The 6,000-nt window shown below is 35.9% G+C and overlaps 1 protein-coding gene across 1 annotated transcript in view; it reads left to right on the top strand.

Annotated features, from left to right (window-relative positions):
- The window catches only part of LOC120415737 (neuropeptide F-like), a 53,731-nt gene continuing 47,731 nt past the window's right edge, over nucleotides 1-6,000 (top strand). The window contains exon 1 of the mRNA XM_039577354.2: nucleotides 1-23. The gene's annotated coding sequence lies outside the window, so the exon portion shown is untranslated. The remainder of the gene's footprint in view (nucleotides 24-6,000) is intronic.

Below are 6,000 nucleotides of genomic sequence, written 5' to 3'. Positions count from 1 at the left end.
GCCCACAGGGATTGTTAACGTGGGTAAGTATACGCGATTCCGTCGTTTCGAGCGCTTTTTAAGTGTTTTGATGGGATTACCCGCCTTCAACACCCTCGTGTGATCACACGTTCGAAGAGGGTAGTTATTGGAGAGGTCCTGTATCATTTACTGAACGAGAACTCAATTTAAATTTAATTAAGACATGAACTCATCGCGCGATACTCGAGGAACTTCTTGAGAAATGTTGTTATTGGCTCGGATCTATCACGTGCTACAGCTCGTGCAGCGACGTTCTCTGGTTTTAATGACAAACGTCTAACCTAGAATTGAAGCCACGAGCTTCCGGTTACCAATTGAAAGCCTCAATCAAGGGAAAGTTTCATGCTTCTCGGAAACGACTCGTAGTGTACAAATCTGGATGATCGCTTCCAGAGATTTCAACGCCACACTTGCGTCGTCGCAAAAACAAGACAAATCGCACTGCTCTGTTGTCTCGAGCTCCTGAAACCTTGATTTAAGCTAAGCTATGACTAGTCTCATTCAATAGATGGATCAACTCTCAAAAACAGTCCTATTATGATTAGCAAATTTCCGCTTAGAATGCTGTTTATTGGGTACAGAAAAACTGCTAGGCTAGTTATAGGTAGATCTGAACTGCTTAACCTACCTTCACGTATATACATCGACTCAGAGTGTGGCGGGATGTTCATCAAAAACTTGTCACTTGAATTTCTCAGCACTGGTTGAACCGATTTTGTTCGTTTTGGTCACATTCGAACCGTCTTGGTGTCCCAAAAATTTTTGTAAGAAATTCCGTCATTTTATACATTTTTGGAACGGTATTTGAAAAACGTTTCCAAAGATTCAAAAAAATTTAAGATCTTAAAACCCTATCAAATTACTCATTGATTGAAGCTTTCTATAGGCAACAAACACCTAAATGTGGACTCAGCAACTTTTTTATTTTTGAAATTTAAAATAAAAAAAAACCTTCTCAAAAATACTAACGACAACGGAGCATAACACCAACAAGCTCATTTACGTACAACAAATAGCAAAACCCCTCCCCACAGACTAATGTCGGTTTCCGTCCGTGCTATCTGGGTTCCCTCGACTGCTTGAGACGTTCAATTACCCGGCCAAAGGTTATGCCTGTGCACCGGGACCAACACGTGGATCGGACTGAAACAATCGGGCAAACGTCAACAATGTTCCGTAACAAATTGCGATTGCCACGCGGAAAAACCAGCGGGTTATTCAGGCGAAGAGGTCACATCCAAGGGATAGAATCTGCGTCACATTTGTTGACACCATTCCGGAATTTCGACCGCTTTATTGCCTTTGTCTGCGATCACAACGACTGCGCAGGGAATCGTTACAGCAATCATTCAATGGTTGGACTATTTGACAGGGTTGCTGTTTAAAGAAAAATTAAAGTTGTGGATAGCTTCTACAATAGTATTTCAAAATGGCACTTGAGTGCAATCTGCAAAACACTAGCGACACCTAGCGTTGCAAATTGGCTAATCAAAACACGTGGCCTGGTGCAGAATCCAACGAGCGCCGCATTCTTACCTCATAATTACAGCTGTTACTTGCCTTGGCAGCTCGACACAACTCAGGAAGATTTGGAGGACGTGACCCGTGCGATCCCCCCACAGTCCTCGTACGATCCGTTGATGTTGCAATCAAACGAATCAATCTGCCGCCGCATTTGATTTGATCACCATCGATTCCGGGGATAGTAATTTTCCCCGGACCGGAACTGTGACCTCCCCCAGTGAGAAAAAGGAGGATTGGCTTCCGCGAAAAGGGAAAACTTGTCGCGCAGCTGTAAATCCCATTTGCGTCAGTAAGCAACGCGTCACTGGCGGCGGTGACAGACAGAGTTCACCACTAAGGACCGTGTAATAATCTAATAAACATCCGGCGCAAAAACAGGTGACCGAGCTAACCTATAAACTTAAGTGTACCACGTAGTGAGTTAGTTCAAGCCTTTTTGTTGGTTGACGTAACGCTGCTGGAGTGTGCCGCGTCTCTGTGTTCCACAGCGAGCAACGGTTAAACGGAACGTGTAATTAAACCGTTCTTGAAAAACTCCTTGGCAAGCAGCATACAAAAACTCATTAGCGGTAGGGTTTTCCCACAGCACACTGCAGTGGCAGTGAGCCATGTCAAGCACCTCGTGCGTCGACGAGCGCCATAATGGCGTCTGCTATAAAGCTCGTTGACAGTTGCAAACGGAATTGTGCGACATTTTCCGAAAGGTCCATAATTTAGTCCGTGGGATTCAGAATCCCAGGTAATCCATCGATTTATGATCTAGAGGCGGGTAGTAGTGGTTGAAACACTTCCTTTCGACATCATAAGACGATCGTGAGAAGACTAAGCGTATTAAGTTGTTGAAAGGAATTAAGAGCAACCTGGAGAAGATTCGTTCCACCCTTTATACAACTTAATCTGTTACTGATGATAATCCTATCATTCAAATATAAAGTACTGAAATTATCGTCGAGAATTTTTTTTCCTTACTAAGGTAAAGCTATAATTTTGCTCAAAAAATGTTTTTTTTTTTTTTTTCACAGAAAGTTCATGTATACATATCGACTCCGAATCGAAAACTGAACAAATGTCTGTGTGTTTGTGTATGTGACCAATAATGTCACTAAGTTTTGTCAGCACTTGCTGAACCGATTTCGGTCAAACCAGTTGCAATCGATTTGGTTTAGGATCCCATACGTAGGGTAGAGTAGATGAGACACTTTTGGTTTTCAACTTTCAACGATTTTTCTATTTTTTTCATCAGCATGTTTAAATGAGCTTTTTGTTGCATTTTCTTTCTTTTAGTATGTTCTAACATTGACCAAAATAAGAGATCGATCCGACATCTACAGACAGAGTTATTCAACTGTCTCATTGTAGACGCACTTGGCAGGAACAATGAGACAGTTGGGGAACAATGAGACACTCTAGAGCAATTCTCTACCAAAACCGGAAATGGATTTTATTTGTATTTTTTGATTTGGCTCAAACTTTGTGGGTGCCTTCCCTATGACCAAATATGCTATTTTGTGTCATTGGTTCACCCATACAAGTCTCCATACAATTTTGGCTGCTGTCCATACAAAAATGGTATGTAAATATTCAAACAGCTGTAACTTTTGAGTGAATTTTCTAATCAATTTGGTGTCTTCGGCAAAGTTGTAGGTATTGTTGAGGACTTTTGAGAAAAAAATAGGTACACGGAAAAAAAAATTGCAGATTTTTTTATCAACATTTTTTTTACTAAAACTCAATTTCCCAAAATACGTATTTTTTTATTTTCGAGATTTTTTGATATGGGGACAAAAATCCGCAACTTTTGAGCCATAGAAAAACATGGTCAAAAAATGTGCCACCGAGTTATGAATTTTTGAAAAAATAGTGATTTTTGGATAAAATCGAAGTTTTATACAAAAACAAATTTGACATTATTTTTTAATGCAAAATTGAATTTGCAATCGAAAAGTAATCAACGGGCGTAATATTCAATATTTGGCCCTTTTAAAATGTTAGTCTCGATCTAAAAATTTTCAAAATATTTTTTTCGAAATTTCACGAATTTTTCATATATAAACATTGAAAATCGGACCATTAATTGCTGAGATATCGTCATTAGAAAAAGGTGGGTTGTTTTGGTGAGATTTAGAAAACTTCAATTTTCGTGTTTCTTTTTCTTAAAGCGGCTCTATCACAGCAACCCGAGGTCCAATCTTCAATGTCTCTTAGACAATTTTATAGCAAATTTTCTGAACTTTTCAAAAAAAAAAATTTAGAAATGTTCACTCATGGTAACTATTTTTAAAAATTGAAAAACTGCAAATATTTCGCTAAAATCAAACTTTCGGTGGCTATATCTTGAAAACGGAGCCCTTTATCAAAAAATCTGTAAAGTACTTTTCGATTGCAAATTCAATTTTGTATTAAAAAGTAATGTCAAACTTGTTATTGCATGCATTGCAGATTGCAGATTTTTTGACCATGTTTCTCTAAGGCTCAAAAGTTGCGGATTTTTGTCCCCTAAAACATATCAAAAAATCTCGAAAATCAAAAAATACTTATTTTGGGAAATTGAGTTTTAGTAAAAAAAAAATGTTGATAAAAAAATCTGCAAATATTTTTTTCCGTGTACCTATTTTTTTCTCAAAAGTCCTCAACAATACCTACAACTTTGCCCAAGACACCAAATTGATCAGAAAATTCACTCAAAAGTTACAGCTGTTTGAATATTTACATACCATTTTTGTATGGACAGCAACCAAAATTGTATGGAAACTTGTATGGGTGAACCAATGACGCAAAATAGCTCATTTGGTCATAGGGAAGGCCTCCACAAAGTTTGAGTCAAATAAAAAAATACAAAAAATAAAAATGGTCGAAATCGGCCGATTTCGTAGAGAGTTGCTCTCTACGAAAATCAATACTTTTCTTGTAAAACATCTTGTTTTTGTATTGCTCCATTACAGGTGACTTGCCTTGAACATTTCAGAGCAATTTTGCCAACATGAAACTTTTATTAACAAAAGTTATACTAAAAAGTATTTAAACTAAGTAAAATCCATGTATTTATACCAAATAACTTTGTTGTTTGGTTAAATGAAGTTAAAACACTGTAAATATGCCAAAAATCACTTTCAATTCATGTTTTGAAAGATTTACATGTATTTTGAAATGTTTAATGAAGAAAAATCAAAGTGTCCCATTGCTATCCATGGGCTAAAATGAGTGGGTAACAATGAGACAGCCCTGGATTCTGGGTATATTCTAGTGCCCAACCTTTTGGCCCTGCGGGCCAGATCTGACTTTTCTAAACCAGTGGCGGGCCGGAACAAAAGTTTGATAAAAGTTGAAAATGTATTTTTTTTTTTAATTTAAGGTTCTTTCAAGTCTAGAGTTTTTTTTAAATGTTTTCTATGTGTCCTATCAATAAATAAACTAGTGTTAGTTCATTACCTTGATTTTAGAAAGATAAATTTCAAAAAAATGTTTATTTGATTTATTTTTTGTTTAAATTTGTTTGGGTTTGTTTTGTTTATGAAAAAATATACTTTTGCTCGCTGATTTCTTTACTTATTTTGGACTTTTTAAAAATTCTAGAATTTTTTGCAGCAATCTTTATTTTCAGTATGACTAAATTGCTGTCTGTAAGCTTTTTCAAACAAAACTTTATCACTGCAAAGTTTTACTAAAAAAATACTTTTTTTTGCTTACCCACTTATTGAAAAAAATAATTTTAATCAAGTTCCTCAAAAAAGAAAAGCTTCAATTTGCAGTAAACATGGTACAAATTGTAATTTTTTTAATTAAATGTCTTTTGTGCAGTTTTAGAAAGCGATATAATTTTTTTTTTCATTTAACAATTTTATGAAATGGGTAATTTCGTTATCTTGCGCCATTTTACAGTTTGTTGGTTGATTCTGAAACTTTCATGACATGAGTAAACTTTCATGACATGAGTAAATTAAAACATTAAAAAAATGCATTCGAAAGAAAAAATATTTCAAAATTACAAAGCCAAATCAAAATAATAGTTGAATTCACATCATTTTATCGCAAAAAAATGATCTCAAGTTTATTTTTTTATTTAGACACTCAATTTTTCCATAATTTCCAAAATTTACTTTTACACCCCAGATCAAACATTTATGAATAACTTTTCAAGGGAGCGTCCATAACCAAAGCCACTATTATAGCAGACGAATATCCAGTAGATACACCTTTCCCCCAAATATGAGCCTGATTGGTTGAAACTACGACTTGTGAGAGCCATTTTATCATTGTTCCCCGTGTCTCATTGATGACTACTCTACCCTACCTATTAATTTTTATGAAGTTTCGATTAGTAGTTATGTATAAAAAATTGTTTTTGTATATATCCGGTTGTTAGATAAGTGAATGAAAATCGTATCAAATATCATCATGTTACACATCGTTGGATAGGTAATTGAGAGACTTGTCCAAAGAGTATAAAAGGCAACC

The sequence above is a fragment of the Culex pipiens genome, chromosome 1 (assembly GCF_016801865.2).
Source record: "Culex pipiens pallens isolate TS chromosome 1, TS_CPP_V2, whole genome shotgun sequence".
In the NCBI taxonomy this organism is placed as follows: domain Eukaryota; kingdom Metazoa; phylum Arthropoda; class Insecta; order Diptera; family Culicidae; genus Culex; species Culex pipiens.
Note: the sequence above shows the minus strand (reverse complement) of the source record. Positions and strands in the feature narration are given on the sequence as shown.